Source organism: Saimiri boliviensis, chromosome 1, assembly GCF_048565385.1.
Source record: "Saimiri boliviensis isolate mSaiBol1 chromosome 1, mSaiBol1.pri, whole genome shotgun sequence".
NCBI lineage: Eukaryota > Metazoa > Chordata > Mammalia > Primates > Cebidae > Saimiri > Saimiri boliviensis.
In genome coordinates, this window is record NC_133449.1 from 246,719,463 (window position 1) to 246,739,355 (window position 19,893).

Here is a 19,893-nt window from a genome sequence, read left to right on the forward strand (position 1 = left end):
CTTTCATTTTAATTGGGGTGTGGAGAAAGGTAGACAATAAACAATATTCAGAGAAAATGTGTATAGTATGTTAGGTGATGAGTACCATGTAGAAAAATAATGTAGAAGAGAAGGATAGGGAATGTGAGGAGTTTTAGTTTTAAATAGCATGCTCTGGAAATGCCTCTCTGAGCAAACACCAGTAGGATTTAAGAGAGCAAGCCAGGTGGGTATCTGGGAGAAGAGCATTCCAGGCAGAGAGAACAAGCACAGAAGCCCTGAGGCAAAAGATGCCTGCTGGGTCCAAGATACAGCAAGGAAATCTGTGCAGCTGTATCGGACTGAGCAGAAAGAGTGTAAGAGATAATAAAGAGAGTTGGCAGATCACAAAGTCTCTTGTAGATGATTGACAAGACTTTGGCTTATTCTCTCAAACAGGTGAAAAGCGTGGAGGATTTAGCAGAATGTCCTGAGGTCAGTCTGGACACTGTTTTAATAATGAACTCTAAGGGCAGAGGTCAACAACAGAAGCAGGGAGCAAGAGGCTATTGCAATAATCAAGGTAAAGTTAGGAAAACTAGTCCATTAAGGAAGAATGCCAAGATGTTGTCCAGCCTTACCTAGCAAAACATCAATGAGAGGCCAAAGGAAGAGATAACCATTTCCTGCTTTCTGCAGGTGAGACTGTAAATCCTTCTCTAAGTACTATCTTCTCTGAATATTTTATCACTTGAGGTGGGCTAACTGTTGTAACAGATTAACTACAAAGTTTCAGAGACTTCATGCAACATAAATTTGTTTATAATTCCTATAAGATCCTTCCCCTCCACAGGGTAATTTGAGATCTCAGAATCCTTTCCATCTTCGCCACATTCCACCACATTCTGCATTTAAGGCTTCCTTCAGAGAAAGAGCATACAGGATTTCACTTGGTAAGTGTGAATGAGCCAGGCCTAGAAAGAACAAGCAGCACTTGCTCAAATTCCATTGGCCAGAATTCACTCTCATGGCCACTCCTAAACTGTAAGGAAGCCTGGGAGATACAATCCAGTTGTGTATCCAGGAGAAAGAGGAAACAGATCTAGGGAATAGCTAGCAATCATCTGCTATAACTGAGTGGCCCTGCTTTTCATTTCTACTCCAGAGACAGAGGTTGCAATGAGCCGAAATCATGCCACTGCACTCTAGCCTGGGTGTCAGAGCAAGACCATATCTTAAAAAAAAAAAAAAAAAAAAAAAAAAGCTGGTGCTGTGGCTCCTTCCTGGAGTCTCAGCTACTTGCCTGAGGATCACCTGAGTCCAGGAGTTTGAGGCTGCAGTGAGCTATGACTGCGCCACTGCACTCTAGCCTAGGTGACAGAACAAGACCCTGTCTCTTAATTTAAAAAAAAAAAAAAAAAAGCTGGCCATTTCTATGCCCATCACTGTTTTCACTTACAATAACTCTTTTCTTAAGCTTTCTGAACAAGTCTAACTTTCATCATCCTAATCTAGAAAAAAAACAGCTGAAACAAATGAGCTGTAACTAAATTACTAACAAACTTTGCTTTGGGGGATATGGCACAGCTTCTTTACCCTCGTTTCCTAGAATGCTTTACCTGCGCAATTGCTTAAAAATAGATGGGGAACTCATCTTAAATGCATTAAATGGATATATAAAACCAAGAACAAGAGAGATAAAAGATACTATTTTTTAAATCACATCCATTTGCAGAGTCAGCTCTTGATGATCTGTGCCAAAGAAAAAGAAACATGAGTAATATAAAGCAATTTACAATTTATTTTCTTCACTTAAGAAATCAGTCATGGCCTGGTGCAGTGGCTAACGCCTATAATCTCCTCACTTTGGGAGGCTAAGGCAGGCAGATCACAAGGTCAGGAGTTCAAGACCAGCCTGACCAATATGGTGAAACCCCATCTCTACTAACAATCTAAAAAAAAAAAAAAGAAAAAATAGCCAGGCATAGTGGCATGCACCTGTAATCACAGCTACTAAGGAGGCTGAGGCAGGAGAATCACTTGAATCCAGGAGGTGGAGGTTGCAGTGAGCAGAGACTATGCATCGCATTCCAGCCTGGCCAATACGGCAAAACCCCATCTCTACTAAAAATACAAAAATTAGCTGAGCATGGTGGTGCATGCCTGTAATCCCAGCTATTTGGAGGCTTAGGTGGGAGAGTTGTTTGAACCTGGGAGGTGAAGGTTACAGTGAGCAGAGATCACACTATGCCACTGTACTCCAGCCTGGGTGACAGAGCAAGCCTCCATCTAAACATATATAACTATATACAATCCCCAGTGCTCATTTTGCTTACCACAGTTTTATTAGGTAGGGTAGCAGTGCTATGGTCTGAATGATTCTGTCCTCCTAAATTCATATGTTCAAACCTAATCACTAATGTGATGATATTAGGAGGGAGGGCCTTTCAGAGATGATTAGATCATGAGGATAGGAGCCTTCAAGAATGGTATTAGTGCCTTTATAAAAGAGACCCCAGAGTGCCCTTTTCATAAAGAGAAAGAGCTATCAGGGTTGGGGCTTATTCCTATAATCCTAGCACTTTGGGAGGCCAGGGTGGAACGATGGCTTGAAGCTAGGAGTTGGAGACCAGCCTGGACAAAATGGTGAAACCTCACTCCTACAAAAAAAATACAAAAATCGGCTGAGTGTGGTGCTGTATGCCTGTGGTCCCAACTGCTTAGGAAGTTGAGGTGGGACAATTGCTTAAGCCCAGGAAGTTGAGGCTGTAGTGAGCTGTAATTGTGCCACTGCACTCCAGCCTGGGTGACAGAGTGAGACCTGGACAAGAAAGAAAGTAAGGGAGGGAGGGTGGGAGGGAGAAAAACGAAAGAAAGAAAGAGCCATCGATAAATCAAGAAGGACTGCACCAAATACTGAATGTGCTAGCTGCTTAATCTTGGGTTTTCCAGCCTCCAGAACTGTGAGAAATACATTTCTGCTATTTATAAACTACTCAGTTTATGATATTTTGTGGAAGCAGCTTGATCAGTCTAAGACAGGAAGTCTTTTGGAAATATTCAAAACCTATAAAAAAATTTAAAAGCTGGGCATGATGGCACATGCCTTTAGTCCCAGATACTCAGGAGGCTGAGGCAGGAGGATTGCTTGAGCCCAGGAATTTGAGGTTGTGGTACACTATGATTGCACCTGTAAATAGCTGATACACTCCCGCCTGGGCAACATAGTGAGACTCCATCTCTAAAACAAATATTATTTTTAACAGCGTATCGTACAATATACAAAATCTAATATGTAAATCCTAATGTTTTCATAAAATCTTACAAAATGTGATACCCTATTTATAAAAATGTTCTTTGTTTTTTTCTCACCCCAGATTGATAAACCTTTCAATCACTACACCAAAAATGTAATGATTATCCAAGAAAATAATCATCCAGGGTTGGTAATAAATTATACAAGTTATAGCTCCAAAAGCAAGTATGCCTAGGGAATAAAAATAAAATATACAATGTGAAAAGACACAGATAAAACTCATTAAAATTTTTCCATTGGTTATTATATTGCCATCCAAAGTACAGCTGACCCTCTGTTGGAGAGGCCTTGAAATTTGTTTTTTTAGCATTTAGCCTCAGTGATTATAAAAATTAAGCAAATTTGGGAAACACTAACCTAGCATAACTGAAACTCCTTCAGGGAGACAGAGCCTCCATTTGCGGAATTGTTATGTAAACCTATGAGGTACATTAGACATCAGTTAACTATCATTGCGTAAAAGTTAGCACAAAAGCCGGGCGCGGTGGCTCACGCCTGTAATCCCAGCACTTTGGGAGGCCGAGGCGGGTAGATCATGAGGTCAAGAGATCGAGACCATCATAAAAAAATTAGCTGGGCATGGTGGCGCCTGCCTGTAATCCCAGCTACTCAGGAGGCTGAGGCAGGAGAATTGCCTGAACCCAGGAGGCGGAGGTTGCGGTGAGCCGAGATTGCGCCATTGCACTCCAGCCTGGGTAACAAGAGTGAAACTCCATCTCAAAAAAAAGAAAGAAAGAAAGAAAGAAAAAAAAAAACGTTAGCACAAAAAAGTTATGAGTAACATGCACTGCAAATAACATACAGTGTCTAGTAACAAATTCCCAAAACTCATGAGAGTTACATGGAGTTTTAAATTGTAATTTTTTTTCATGTTTTCTTGTTTCCATTAAATCACTAAAATACAGTTTTTCCTGACGATATATTATTTACCCATATAATAAAACATAAACTATGATAGTAGTTTTACCTACTTGCAAAGCAGTTTATTATCATGAAATGTAGGACATGAGAATTTTAACAAGATACTGTGTTAGATTTGGCCTTCACAAAACTGTGATACCAAGATAAACTGATTGAATAAACATCAGATAATATAGTTGGCACAGAAGTCATTTTTATTATACCTGAAGTCAGATCAAACTTAATTTCATGATTATAATAAATGGCAATTCTTCACAGTCAAAAATCATGAGTATTTTCAAATAATTGTGATTTACAGGAAAATAATTATATTGTTCGTTATAATAAGAGATGTTCTCATTCTGTATCTCACATTGCCTTAGAGATATAAATTTTACAAATATCTTAGATATGTGAACAGGATTACCAGAAAGAAAATGATTTTTCTGAAATTCGTAGTTTGCATTTCAATCCACAAAAAAATAAAAAGGATGAAGCCTTTAATTCTGGTAGGCTACAGATACCTTGAGGTAAAGAAACAATATGAGGGAATGGCTGATAGTCACTTACTCAATTAACCTATCATATTGCAATTATGTTCCTCCTCTGATGATATCAGAGATATCATCATGAAATCTATATAAAATAAACATAGGAAAACATTTTAAAGCATTTAAACATGAAACTCATAAAAGTACATTCCACAACTTTTCTAAATTTCTTTTTGCCATCTACATATTTATTTAGCACCCACTGTTTGTAGGCTAATATCCTAGGTACCACGCATATAAAGACAGATTAGACAAAATATCTTCCCTTTAGGGTTTATAGTTCAGCTGGGAAGGCAATGATAAATTTCAGAAGAGATAGGTAAGGTATATCAGCAACTCTAACAGAATCATATACGTTGTGTGTTAAGATGCACATTCCTTGGCTCACTCTCCAGATTTTAAATCAGCATCTCAAAATAATTTTCAGGAACTTGCATAACATCCCAAGGACTGTGACTCTCAGTAAAGTTTGAGAATCACTGGTAAAAGTTAAACCCATATGATACTGACATACAGTAAGAAGTTGACAGGGTTCAATTTTCTCTTAAAGAATGAAATACAGTGGTGCTCGCTTCAGCAGCACATATACTAAAATTGGAATGATACAGAGAAGATTAGCATGGCCCCTGAGCAAGGATGACATGCAAATTTGTGAAGCGTTGCATATTTTTAGACTGGACAGGGAAAATGTGGCACATATACACCATGGAATACTATGCAGCCATAAAAAACAAAGAGTTCATGTCCTCTGTAGGGACATGGATGAACCTGGAAACCATCATTCTCAGCAAACTGACACAAGAACAGAAAATCAACCACCACATATTCTCACTCATAGGCGGGTGTTGAAAAATGAGAGCACATGGACACAGGGAGGGGAGCACTACACACTGGAGTTTGTACGGGGGAACTAGGGGAGGGACAGCAGGGAGTGGGGAGTTGGGGAGAGATAACATGGGGAGAAATGCCAGATACAGGTGATGGGGAGGAAGGCAGCAAACCACACTGCCATGTGTGTACCTATGTAACAATCTTACATGTTCTTCACATGTACCCCAAAACCTACAATGCAATAAAATATATATATAAATGAATGAAATACAGTGAAAAAAATAAAATTGTAATTATTCACAATTCACACTGATATTGCCTCAATAAAATACCAAAGGCACTCTACAAATTACAAGAGTTTAATAAAGACAAAGGATTTACAACCATTAGACAAAAATTAACAGTCTTATATTTAGAATTAGAAAATGTAATTTAAAAATACATGTATCAGGCTAGGCACAGTGACTCATACCTGTAATTCCAGCACTTTGGGAGGCTGAAGATGGAAGTTCTCTTGAAACCAGGGGTTTGAAACCAGTCTGGGTAACATGCCAAGATCCTGTCTCTATAAAAAGTTAAAAAATTAGCCCCCGGTAGTGGTGCATGCCTGTAGTCCTAGCTACTCTGATGCTGAGGCTGGAAGACTGCTTGAGCTCAGAAGTTAAAGGCTGCAGTGAGCTATGATTGGGTCACTACAGCCAGGGCAACAGAGTGAGACCCTGTTTATATTAAAACAAAAAACAAAAAAACAACCATTGATAATATTGGCAATAATTATAAGGTTCCTAACAATAAGCATAATAAAATATGTGAAAGACCAATAGAGAAAAAATGAAAACTTCATTAAAAGAGAAGATTTACACAAATGGAGATGTATATTCATGGATGGGTTACCTCAATATCGAAAAGATGACAGATTATTCCTAAATAACTTTAAGATAAAATAAAAATCCTGCCATAGCTTTTCACTGGAAACAAGAAAACAAGAAAGACTGCTGCTTTTCAAGTGTACACAAAATAGTAAAAGAAAAAGAAATCATAAAGCAGGACACATAGACAGTGGAATGGAATTAAGAGCCTAAACACAGAACCCATGTGTATGGGATTTTAGCAAATGAGGGAAGGAGGGATAACCTCTTCCCTAGTCTCACTCTTGGTTCTCTTAGCCATTCTCATACCTTTCAGTGTCATCTGGAAAGTGACTACACCCAAATTTATATTACTAGCCCACACCTCTCTATCTTGACCTCCAGACTGGCGTAATCAACTACCTACTTGACATTCATTCCCATTTACCTATCCATGGGATAGGCATCTCAAATTACAGCAATGCCAAACAACTCCTGACCTGCCCTTATCTCTACTTTGTTCTTTCACAGTTTTTCTTTTCTCATTCAGTAAATGGCAATTCTTTCCTTCCAAGGCAAAACACTGTGGAATCATCCTTGACTTCCTTTTTTTCTCTCTCATAGCCCATACCAAATTCTCAGGAAATCCTGTTGAGACTACCTTCAGAATGTGTTTTTAAAATCTTACCATTTTTCACTACTATCAACTTGGTCAAAGCCACCTTTATCTCTGATCTGTATTTCCCAAGAGCCTCCTGATTACCTATTGTCTTACTTCTGCCCTTTCTCTCTCCCTCCCTACCCCATGCCCTATTCTCAAAAAAAGTTGCCAAAATACTCTTTTTAAAATGTCAAAGGATGTCACTTCTCTACTCAAACTGCTTCCTTAACTCTGTGACCTCATTTCTTACTGTCCTTATGTCCTCCCTCACTGAAATTCAGCTGACCTCTCCTCTTTGCTGGTCTATGAATGGAACATCCCAGGCCATGCCTGCAGGGCTTTTAGCCTAGCGGTTCCCATTGCATGGAATGCTGTTACTGGATAGGCACGCAGGTGTATCACCTTACCTGTTCAAAATCTTGGCTGAAATTCCTGCTCCATTGGGGCCTTCCTTAACCACTTTAACATTTAACATAACTCTCCACCTCGAGAAATCCCTATTCCCTTCTGTTCTTTATTTTTCTTCATAGCACTTATCAAACCCTGAACACTACATTTTTTACTTCTTTATTCATTTATTGTCTGTCATCTCCAACTAGAATGAATGTACAGTCCCTGAGAATGGGGAATTTGTTTTGTTATGTACATGCTGAAACATCAGAGCCTGGAACATGGCAGCACTCCAGTATTTGTTAAATAAATGAATCCATTTGAACTTCTGCATTTTGAAATTTCATAAGTATATATAAATGGTAAATAATGACAAACTCAAAGTCAAGTATCATTAAGCAATTGTCTCCCATTCCCAAAAGACTTCCGAAATCTACTAAATGATCTTTTTTTTTTTAACATAAAAGCAAAGTTATCTAAAAGGAGAAAAGTTGTTTTGACTTTGAGATTCTTTGCAATTTAAGCCTTTTTTTTTTTTTTTTTTTTTTGCTTTCCTTTCAATGGACACTTTCAAAGTTTTACATAAAACATGAAAACTTCCTGTTCAATTTAGTAGGATTAAACCGTTGAAGGCAATCCCTGCATGTGAAGAAAACATGCTTCCGGCCCCTGATTTTTTTCTCCCTACCCATCCTCTCTGGTTGTCCTGATGCTCCCCGCCCCCTTTTGTGTTTCTTGATTGCATGCTGAGAACTCACAATACAAAGCCCACATTTGTGAGGTGCTTGGGTCATGACTGCAACTAAAAATGGTCATTTATTTATTTATTTATTTTTAGGTTTCTGGACAGCACAACGCCAGCCTTTGGTTTTGCCTCAGAAGCAGGGGACTTCTCTGGGCTATTTTGCCTTCCAGCTCTTGACGCCATGACTCCAAATCATACCAGCGATTAGGAGGTATGTATCATTACCAGACACAAGGCCTGGTGCGTTTAAAAAATAAAGAAATAAGCCAAGCGCAGGTGCACACGCCGAACGCTCATCCCCACCCCACATTCCAATCCCACAGTAGATAACGAGAAATGAATTTGCTAGATAGACTTCGTTCCTGCAGCAGTTGCTGTTACCAGAAACAGTTAGATCATATACAATATACTCTTCTTTGCTCTAAAAGTCCTCTCCCCATGGCCCCCACCCAGACTGCAGCAACTCTCTAGTTTCTTATTCGTTATAAGCAGGGGATGGAGCAGAGCCAAGTCGGCCTTCCTCTCCCAGGGCCTTCTCCTCTGGGTCTGGCCTCCATTTTAGATGTGAATTAACGCTCCCAATACCCTTTCAGCAGCAGGGAGTCCCCTTTTCCTCAGCCCCAGCCTCAGCCTCAGCCTCATCTAGGTTTTCCTAATTTCGGATTTTTCTACAACTCATTCTCAAATGACACACGCATGACGACCATTTCCACTTTGCCATGTCAGCCTGGAGATGTCTCCCAAGTGATGGCATCTGCGCTCGGAAAGAAGGGTAAAAGGTGCCACAACCAGCCCCACTAGCCCAGAGCGGCAGGTGGGCGCCAGTCCCAAGCGTCAGGGCGCGCGGCTGAGGCGAGGCGAGCGCGGCCCCCGCCGTCCCTCCCGGCCGCTCCCCGCGCGCCGCCCCGGCTCCTCCCTCCGGCCCTCGGCTGGCACCTGGCGGCGGCGGACAGGGGGCGGCGCTGCGCGCGTCAGGCGGCTGGGTGGGAGAGCGTGCAGGTGACACCCGGCGGCCTCCTCCCCTTTCCAGCCCGGTCGGCGGTCGGGACGGCAGGGGCCGCTGTGAGGAGCTCCGCGCTCTCGCCGCCCGCCGCAGCCCTTCGCTCCCGCGCGCGCCCGGCGCTTCGGCTCCGCACCCCGTGCGGTGAGTGCGGGGCCCCGGGCCCGCGGGCAGGGGCCAAACTTTCCCGGGGCGCGGAGGCGAAGAGACGGGGGCGGGAGGCAGAGCAGAGGGAACGGCGTCGGGAGCGGCCGGGGGGAGGAACTTGGGCGCGGCGCGAGAACTGGGATCCGGGGGCCCCGGGAGCCGGGCCAGGCCCTCCGTGGGCTCGGGAGGCGCTTGGGAAGTTCTGTCCCCTCCGCCTGCGCGTGGGGAGGGCCGAGGCCCTTTTCCACTGGAACGCGGGGCCGCGGTGCTCACCTGCGCCTTCTCCGGGAGCCCCCTCCCGCCAGCATCTCGAAGGGAAGATTGGGCGGGCGGGCGCGCCGCGGAGCGGAGCCTGGACTGGGGTCCCGCGCGGCGCCGGCCCTGTGAAGCGGAGCGGGAGGGGCAGCGGGACGAGGAGGGAGAAGGACCTGCTCGACCTTGGACGCGGAGGTCGTTTTCCCAGCTCCGGGGTCTGGCCTCGCTACCACCCCCCAAATTCTCGAACCCCTTTCTTTCTGTTTCCTTCCTTCCCTTTTGAGCGCTTTTTGGGCTCCCGCGGCCGGATGAACTCGGGGCGCTGCCCTGGGAGTGGGGTGCTGTCCCTCCGGCTCCGGAGCCGCATCCTGTCCCGCTGGCTGCTGCTGGCCGGGAGGAGACTGATGAGTACAGCCGCGGAACAGGTCGTGCCGGAGATGGAAACAGGAAAGCCTGCTGTTCTGTCGCCCAGGGTATCGTTCGTTGGGAAATGGGCTCTCTCAAGTCCGCGCTGTTTCAAACTTCACCCCGCGCGGACCTAGCGCGCTTTGCAGCTCCCTGGGGAACTCGGGACGGGAAGGAGCGGGTCTTTACACCTGTCCTGCTCCCTGTGTTGGGAACAGCGCGTTTGAGTCCCGTGCTGACTAAATACTTTTAGCGACCTGAGTTCCTCGCCTCTTTCTTCTGTCTCCCCTCGGAAAGCATGTTCACTTAACCCTGTGCCTTCGGATTACCCATTATTTCACTCCTCACTTTTATTGCTCCCAAAGAGTCATGGATACCTCCGCCTTCTTACCACGCACCTGCTTATTCATTCCCTTTCTTTGTAGTTTCCGTTTGTACTACTGATCAGACATTGGTCTCCCCAAGGTCATCGAGAACTAAATAAAATCCATTCCTCACCCCGTGGCAGACATTTATCAGTGCCTAGGTGCCAGGCACTGATCTCAGTTCTTGTATTAAAGCTTTTAATCTTCACAACGATCATGTGAAGTAGATATTAATATTCTCATTTTAATGATGAGGAAACTGAGGCACGGAGAGGTTAAGTAACATGCCGAAGGCCACACCCATCTCAGCAGTAGGAGAGTCCAACTCTGGGGCTCTGTCTCCAGCACTGGAGCTAGAGTTCCTTTGTTCGTCCTTAATTTCTGAAGTCCCGTGCTGTTTCAGGCATCGTTCACCAGGCTGCCAATCTCAGATCCCTCTTTTCCTTCGTATGTGTCTTTATACTAGTTTAGCCTCCCCCCTCCAACCCCCCCCCCACTTTTTTGTTGTTGTTTAAGAAAAATAGATCTACAGAACTTCGATACTTCATCTCTCACCTGTGTTTATCTGGCTTAACTCTCACCTGTACTTATCTGGCTTGAGATTCTGTGCTTTCCACATCTTCTTCAGTTTTAGTGTAATACCTCTCAGTGCACATGGTAATATTTCACTTGGACTTGCCTGGCTTTTCCCCAAAACAACTCTATATACTCATTTCCATTAATGGTCCTGCCATTATCCTGGTCTCCAAGGGTGCCCTGTCTCATGCCGTTCCTCTCTAGTTCTGAAATACCTTCTATCCAATTTTTACGTGGTCTCTTACAGCCTTTATCAGTCTCACCCATTCCCATCCTCTCTTCACCACTCTCCCTCTTCCCCACCCTGAATACATCATATACCCTCTTCTACTGTTCATTATCATTTTTTATGTTTGCTTTCCACGAAAAGATTGCAGACAACTTAGGACATTACATCTTTAGGCCTTATAGCTAGTAGTTGCTTGATAAATGTAGAATATGATACAGTATAAATTTTGGTAGCATAGATCAGGCAGGTTTGATGATGGTGGAAGTTTTTAAGCCAGGTGTTTACAGTATGTTAAGGAGTTTGCCTTGGTAGATGTGGAGGAACTGTAGACATTGTAGATGAAGGGGAAAAAAGCCGTGTTCACTCCATTGTCACAAACAGGTACCTAGCTCTCCTGATGAAACATTAATTTTAGAGGTATAATGAAGCAGGGCAAATCAGCAGAGAAACATTTATCCTTATCTTGACAAAACAAAATATGAAAACACAGGAAGTTAAAGAAAACCCCTTTTTTTATTGAAAAATATAGCATATACATAAAAGTACATAAAACATAAATGGACAGATTAACACAGTAGATGTATTCAGCAGTAGAACGACTGTGTTATTCTGGCTGTAGATAGATAGTCAGATTAGGCTGCAGTCAGACCAGACAGGAATATGTTCACAAAACCTGTGTATGGTGAAGTAGACCTGGACTGCTCCCGAGGGACATTGTCAAGAAGGAATTGGCTGTGCGTGGGGAGGCTTGAGGGGAGGAGAAAATAAGAATGGAAATTGGTACCAAAAGGATAAGATCAGGGAGCCAAGAAGAGAGTTCTGACCCACTGAGCATAATTCTACCACAAGGACTATTTAGCCATGTTGCCTTTGTCTCTCTCTTTATTTCTGTGCATATTTTTCTATATCGTGCTCTGTGTAGAATTTTACTATTCTCGGGCTGGGCACAGTGGCTCACACCTGTAATCCTAGTACTTTCAGAGGCTGAGACAAGCAGATCACCTGAGATCAGGAGTTTGAAACCAGCCTGGTCAAAGTGGCGGAACCCCATCTCTACTAAAAATACAAAAGTTAGCTGGGTATGGTGGCGCATACCTGTAGTCCCAGCTACTTGGGAGGCTGAGGCAGGAGAATCCCTTGAACCTGGGAGGCAGAGGTTGCAGTGAGCTGAAATCTCGCCACTGCACTCCAGCCTGGGTGACAAAGCAAGGCTCTGTCTCAAAAATAATAATAATAATAATAATTTTTTTTAGTATTCTGTGTTTCCCATATAACACCTAGTAAGCATTTTTCATCTTATGTAATTTTTAGAACTCATGTTGTTTGTATTCTAGTAATCATAATATAATTTACTTAACTAATTACTCTATTGTTTGACAAGTATATTAGCAACAAATTATAAAGAAGCTTAAGTTGTAGTAATACTTATCTTTGCAGCTGTATCATTTTACAGATTGGGACTTGTTTTCTTATACTACTATTCCAGAAGCAGAATTACTTCATCAGCAAGTATGGTCATTTTTATGGTTCTTAATATACATGGTTAGATTTCTAAAAGCAATTTTAAAAATAGGATCAATGCATTTTGCCTAACTTTTCTCTCTGTGAAGTAACAGCAATTCAATTCAACATGAACAGTATTATTAAATGTTGTATCAGTTTCCTCAGGCTGCCATAACAAAGTACCACAAACTGGATAGCTTGTAAAAACAGCAATTTATTGCCTCACAGTTCTGGAGGCTATAAGTCTAAAATTAGGTTGTCAGCAGTGCTGATTCCTTCTGAAAGCTCTGGGGGAGAATTTGTTCCCTGCTTCTGCTAGGTTCTGGTGACAGCAGCAGTCCCTGGCATTCCTTGTGCTGGCATCACTCTAATCTGTGCCTCGGTCTTCATATGCATTCTCCCTAGGTGTCTGTGTCTTCACATAACCATTTTATAAGGACACCAGTCATATTGGATTTAGGCCCACCCCACTCCAGTATGACCTCATTTTAACATCTGCAAAAATTAAATTTCCAAATAGTAGCACACTGTGAGGTACTGGGGGTTAGGATTTCAACATATCCTCTTTGGGGCACACGATTCATTCTGCCAAAGGGTCTTGAAGTGTGTATAAAAGAAAGCCTCTATCTTTCAAATAATTTCTAGGCAAATTGAGAAAGTAGGATTTTTTTCTAATTATTGAGATTTGTTTATTCTCCATGATGTGTACCACTCGTGCTTATGAGTTCTAAGATACGAAGGATGCTTTTTTGTCCCCTGAGACAGGGTCTCTCTCTGTCACCCAGGCAGGAGTGCAGTGACACAGTCATGGCTCACTGTAGCTTTAGTCTTCAGACTCAAGCAGTCCTCCACTACAGCCTCCACAGTAGCTGGGACTACAGACACATGCCACCAGGCCCGGCTAATTTTTTGTATTTTTTATAGAGATAGAGTCTCACTGTGTTGCCTACATTGGTCTTGAACTCATGGGCTGAAATGATCGTCCTGCCTCAGCCTCCCAAAGTGCTAGGATTCCAGACTTGAGCCACTGCACACAGATTGGAAGGATGCTGTTTGCCAAACCTGTAATTCTGGAGCCATTGTGAATGCGGCAGCATGTTAAATTGAGAATAGCCAGGATTTCAGTAAGATATATCACATAGCATGGAAAGAAGCATGCCATAAATGCACTTTTAGAAATATATGTTACATGTGTTTCAGTGACTCATCCAATTTTGGCCATACACAGTTACAAAAAGTTGAACACTAACACCAATCAAGCATTTTATAACATTCATCTTCTAAAAAAATTGAAATTTCCATTATTTCTAATTGATTTCTAAAAGTACATGTTATTACATTGGCAAGTGAAATCACTCTTTTTGTAAATGATAGAAGTTGGCATACCATCATAATTTTTTTTTTTTTTTTTGAGACAGAGCCTTGCTCTGTCGACCAGTGCAGTGGTGCAATCTTGGCTCACTGCAAACTCCGCCTCCCAGATTCAGCAATTCTCCTGCCTCAGCTTCCTGAGTAGCTGGGACTACAGGCTCATGCTACTATGCCTGGCTCATTTTTTTTTTTTTTTTTTTTTTTTTGTATTTTTGTAGAGATGAGGTTTCACCATGTTGGCCAAGCTGTTCTCAAACCCCTGAACTCAGGTAATCTGCCAACCTTGGGCCTCCCAAAGTGCTGGGATTACAGGCATGAGCCACCATGCCTGGTCATATACATATACCTACACACACACACACACACACACACACACACACTCATATATATATAATTTTTTTTTTTAGATGGTGTTTCGCTCTTGTTGCCTGGGCTGGAGTACAGTGGCGCCATCTCTGCTTGCTGCAACCTCTGCCTCCTGGGTTCAGTGATTCTCCAGCCTCAGCCTCCCAAGTAGCTGGGATTACAGGCACTTGCCACCATTCAGGGCTAATTTTTGTATTTTTAGTAGAGACGAGGTTTCACCACATTGGTCAGGCTGGTCTTGAACTCCTGACCTCAGGTAATCCACCCGCCTCAGCCTCCCCAAGTGCTGGGATTACAGGCATGAGCCACCCCACCCAACCCATAAATATTTTTAAACAGACTATTATTCAAATGAAATAAATTTTCACATAACTTACAAGTTTCCCAAGTTAAAGACAAATCTTAGTCCTTCTGGATAAGCAGCCATGTAAGCCATGAGCACCAGCAGCCTTGCTTCTTAGACTATGTTACATAGGGTAATAAAGCCAAACCTAGATAAAACTGAGGAGTTTCAGAAGTTGCATACTCAACAACATTTGAGTGTTAGCTTTGCATCAGGCAAAGTGGCTGGCAGGATGCTAAAGCCAATCCAGGTCCATACCAGACAAGTGAATGTAAGTTAACAGAATTACAGTTCACTATGATAAACTGTGCTGTGATATACACAGACGGGGTCCTGGGAAGGGCAAAGCAGAGGTAGGCAGACAGGAAGTCCTTCTGAGCAGAAAGAAGGAAGAGTGGGACTTAGGGCAGGCAGCTGAGAAATGGGGTGAGAAGTGGGAAACAGAACCTAGGGAGAGAGAATGCAGATGCCATGAGGGAAATGCAGATACTTTACAGAAGACAGTGTGAGTTGAAGTTACCTAGGCATGCAGAGTCCAGGCTTACTGAGAGGGTTGTTTGACCTCATAAAGGTTTCGGATTTTATAACATCAGTGGGGAATCCTGGGAGGCCAATAAGAGGGAAAAGGGTCTGCTAAGATTTGTATTTTAAAAGCATCCCTCTGGTGCTTGCCATTTCACCTTTCTGAAACCTTTTCTCCTCCCGTTGTCGCATTTCCCTATCTGATCTGGAAAAGGACAGCTACCTTCCTTGTTTACATTAGGTATCTCTCTCTCTCTCTCTCTCTCTCTCTCTCTCTCTCTCTCTGTGTGTGTGTGTGTGTGTGTGTGTGTGTGTGTGTGACAGAGTTTTGCTCTTGCTGCGCAGGCTGGAGTGCAATGGCGTGATCTCAGCTCACCACAACCTCTGCCTCCCAGCTTTTAGTGATTCTCCTGCCTCAGCCTCCTCCTCCTGAGTAGCTGGGTTTACAGGCATGCACCACCACGCCCGGCTAATTTTGTGTTTTTAGTAGAGATGGGATCTCTACATGTTGATCAAGCTGGTCTTGAACTCCCGACCTCAGGTAATCCGCCTGCCTTGGCCTCCCAAAGTGCTGGGATGACTGTGCCCTGCCTACATTAGATATCTTGATTATGCTTAGCTTGCAGGTGAATTTTGAAACAGAAAATTAACTTAATGGGCATCATCTGTACCTCTGTCCTTACAGGATATTCAATGTTGCATTTACATTTAAAACATCTTATTGAAAATTATGAGGTGAAAGATTTGGCATCTTTTAGGCATAAGTAATTGTTGCAATGAGTCTCTCTCTTTTTTGAGACAGAGTCTCACTGTGTCACCCAGCCTGAAGTGCAATGGCGTGATCTAGGCTCACTGCAACCTCTGCCTCCCGGGTTCAAGCATTTCTCCTGCTTCAGCCTCCTGGGATTACAGGCACCACCCCCTCCAGTCCCCCACCACCACTCCTGGCTAATTTTTGTATTTTCAGTAGAGAAGGGGTTTCACTATGTTGGCCGGGCTAGTCTGGAACTCCCAATCTCAGGTGATCTGCCCACCTTGGCCTCCCAAAGTGTTAGGATTACAGGCGTGAGCCACCGTGCCTGGCCTGCAGTGAGTCTCTTTGTGTGCATTTTCTAATGAATCCTTTGAAGCCAGCAAGGTCTGGCTTGTCATATGGACAGGTACAGAAATGTGAGAAAAGCAGAAAGGGTGCTCAGGCTACACTGGTAGAAATATGCAGCGAGGGTTTAAACCTAGGAGTAATTACAAGCTTTAGGCTCTTCCCACTCTACTAACTCTGTGGGTTGATATTTTTGAGTATATAGTAGGCACTAGGACTCTGATACCTTACAAAAGTTTTGTGAGGGCATAAGAGCAACCATGAAAATAAACTGGATTTAGATTTTTTAGGGTCAATGGTAGAAATGTGAGATCTAGACAAAGAGAGTTTCACTTGCGGCCCTTAACCTAAATACAGCCCTGTCCCCTGACCCCTCTCCCTCTTTCTGTCCCGAATTTTTGGGTTTTGTCCTAATAGCACATTTGTGATTTATATGTGTGTTTATTATTTTTTTTAATTAATTTTTTTTTTTTGAGACGGAATTTTCACTCTTGTTACCCAGGCTGGAGTGCAATGGCGCGATCTCGGCTCACCGCAACCTCCGCCTCCTGGGTTCAGGCAATTCTCCTGCCTCAGCCTCCTGAGTAGCTGGGATTACAGGCACCTGCCACCATGCCCAGCTAATTTTTAGTGTTTTTAGTAGAGACGGGGTTTCACCATGTTGACCAGGATGGTCTCGATCTCTTAACCTCGTGATCCACCTGCCTCGGCCTCCCAAAGTGCTGGGATTACAGGCTTGAGCCACCGCACCCGGCCATGTGTGTTTATTTTAATTAAATGCTCTAACAAGGGCAGAACAAAAGTAAAGGACGCTTGTTACTTAAGCGTGACTATTTTAAGTCTGTTCAGGGGCTTCTCTGCCCCTCATCTTACCTGTCTTGTGCCTTCTTCAGACAGACAGTGCTGTGTTGCATCCTGTAGGACAGAAAGATTTATGTCTCAGAAATAAACCAGCCAACAAACAATGTTGACCCACATTTTAATCCCTCCGCTGCTTACCATTCAGTTAGCTAGAAAGCACAGCTGATACCTTCATCCTTCATCCTCTTCTTTGCAATTCTAACAGGTGTGACTTTAACGTAAAGAAAGAAAGGATAGAAATGACATTCCTAGGAATCCAGAGTCTAATGACTGATTGATTATTCAGTAGCTTAGTGTGAGTTCTTGAGCAAATGTGGAATGGAATTTTTTAAATCAAGCTGTGAGAACCACTATTCATTGTTCAAAAGGGAAAAGATGGTAGTGGATATAATATTTAGCATTAAATATAGTCAGTATTTTTAAGTAAAATGTGTGTGTGTATATATATGTGTGTGTATATATATATATAATGTATACATATATACACAGATATATATATATACGCACACACACATATATATACATATATACACACACACACACACACACACACATATATATATATATATACATGGTTGAACATATACAATTGCCCTTTTTATAGGTGAATAAACAGCTGGATGTTGGCAGTTTGCATATGGTTCATCCTGATTCAAATACAATCCCGTCAACATCTAACGGTTAACCAATAAGCTTATACTCTTCATTTCCCTGTAAGCAGATGGGGTGGTGCCTGGCCATGATGAACACTGGCTTCTAGTAGTCTGTTTCCTTCTCCAACTGCTGGAATATTGGCTTAACAATTTATTGCATTTATTCCAAACATGTTGGTGCCAGTTATACTTGTTATTGTGACAGATTATTTAGATGTGTGCAAACTTATGAAATGTAAGAGCAAAAAAAAAAATATTGTTACTATGAAAGGAATGTTGAATTCTTTGGAAACCTTCCATAATAGTGAGTCACTAAGAAATGGGTCAGGAAAACTGTAAAAAAAAATCAGAAAGATGGCTGGGTGCAGCAGGTCATGCTTGTAATTTCACCACTTTGGGAAGCCTAGGTAGGAGGATTGTTTGAAGACAGGAGTTCAAGACGAGCCTGGGCAACATAGTGAGACATCCACCTCTACAAAAAATTTAAAAAATAACTTGGTGTGGTGGCATGCATCTGTAGTCCTAGCTACTCCAGAGGCTGAAGTGGGAGGATTCCTTAAGTCCAGGAGGTCAAGGCTGCAGTGAGCTACGATTGCACCACTGTACTTCAGCCTTGGTGACGGAGTGAGACCCTGTCTAAAAAAATTTTTTAAAAACAGAAATTGTAAAAACTTGAAAATTATTTTGAGCTTGCCTTTAAAGTGTGTGTAGTTGTTTTATTTTATTTTGTTTTGCTTTGTTTTCAATTCACTTAGAAAATTAAAACTGGAAATTATAGAAGGTAAGTTCTAGGTATGGTTTATATCAGAAAGCTATTAGTGAGGAGCTCTTCTTCAAGGATGAGGATAGTCTTGGGACTGCTCTGTCTTTTTTGCCTCCCAGGCTCAAGTGATCCTCCACCTCAGTCGCCCATGTAACTGGGACTACAGGCATGCGCCACCACGCTTGGCTAATTTTTGTATTTTGGCAGAGATGAGGTTTTGTTACGTTGCCCAGGCTCGTCTTGAACTCCTGAGCTCAAACCGTCTGCCTGCCTCAGCCTCCCAGAGTTCCGGAATTACAGGTGTCAGCCACACACGCAGCCCTTGGGACTACTTTGGAAAATTGGAGAATTAATATCTATTTACATTTTTTAAGAAAAAGTAAATGTTTATGGTATCTAAATAAATTTTTGATTCTTTGCTATGAAGAATTTTTTAAAAATCCACTAACCAAAACTAGTCAGAATTCCTGCTCCTGTTAGTCTGACTATAATAGTTTATGCTATAGTGTAGTAAGTAGACAGAACTTTTGATTAGCACACCATACTAATTTATATAATCAACTTATACTTGAGATGGGATCTCACTGTATCACCCAGGCTGGAGTGCAATGGCATGCTCTTGGCCTACTGCAACCTCCAACCTCAGTCTCCCATGTAACTAGGACGTTAGGCACCCACCACCACACCTGGCTAATTTTTGTATTTTTAGTAGAGACGGGATTTCACTATGTTGGCCATGCTGGTCTTGAACTCCTGACCTCAAGATCTGCCTCAGCCTCGCAAAGTGCTGGGATTATAGCTTCTGGCATCAAACATTCTTCCCATTTCAGCCTCCCAAGTAGCTGGAATAACAGGTATAAGCTACTCTGCCTGGCTCATGTTTCTTATTTTAAATTGGGCTTTTATTAATAACATCTATATAACTTTTAAGTTTATTTTAATAATGTGAACCAATATGTAGAACTCAGAGCTGGGTCCTAGCTGCATTAAATGGCTTATATAAAAATTGAAAGCAAAAATACATAGTATAACATTAGTTAGAGTTTATTAAATATGAAAAATTTCTTAATGTTATTAAGCTGACAAGTTGGTCAAGGTATAACTTATTTTAGATTCAAATAGCAATTACAAAAGTATAGTTATTCTTTTCTGAAGCATTAGTAGGTTGATGAAAAAAGGCCAAACTTACAAAATGAGAAAAATAAAATTATATTTTATAATAATAGCAATTTTTT

At 42.3% G+C, this 19,893-nt stretch overlaps 1 protein-coding gene and 1 non-coding gene across 4 annotated transcripts in view; both read left to right on the forward strand.

Annotated features, from left to right (window-relative positions):
- The first annotated feature begins 5,289 nt into the window (after window positions 1-5,289).
- Window positions 5,290-5,396, forward strand: LOC120365598 (U6 spliceosomal RNA). The gene has a single exon (XR_005580489.1). It is a non-coding gene; the product is annotated as a U6 spliceosomal RNA (small nuclear RNA).
- Window positions 5,397-9,169: 3,773 nt separating this feature from the next.
- The window catches only part of ELOVL7 (ELOVL fatty acid elongase 7), a 105,296-nt gene continuing 94,572 nt past the window's right edge, over window positions 9,170-19,893 (forward strand). For all 3 annotated transcript variants that reach the window (XM_074385731.1, XM_039467990.2, XM_074385733.1), the window contains exon 1: window positions 9,170-9,344. The gene's annotated coding sequence lies outside the window, so the exon portion shown is untranslated. The remainder of the gene's footprint in view (window positions 9,345-19,893) is intronic.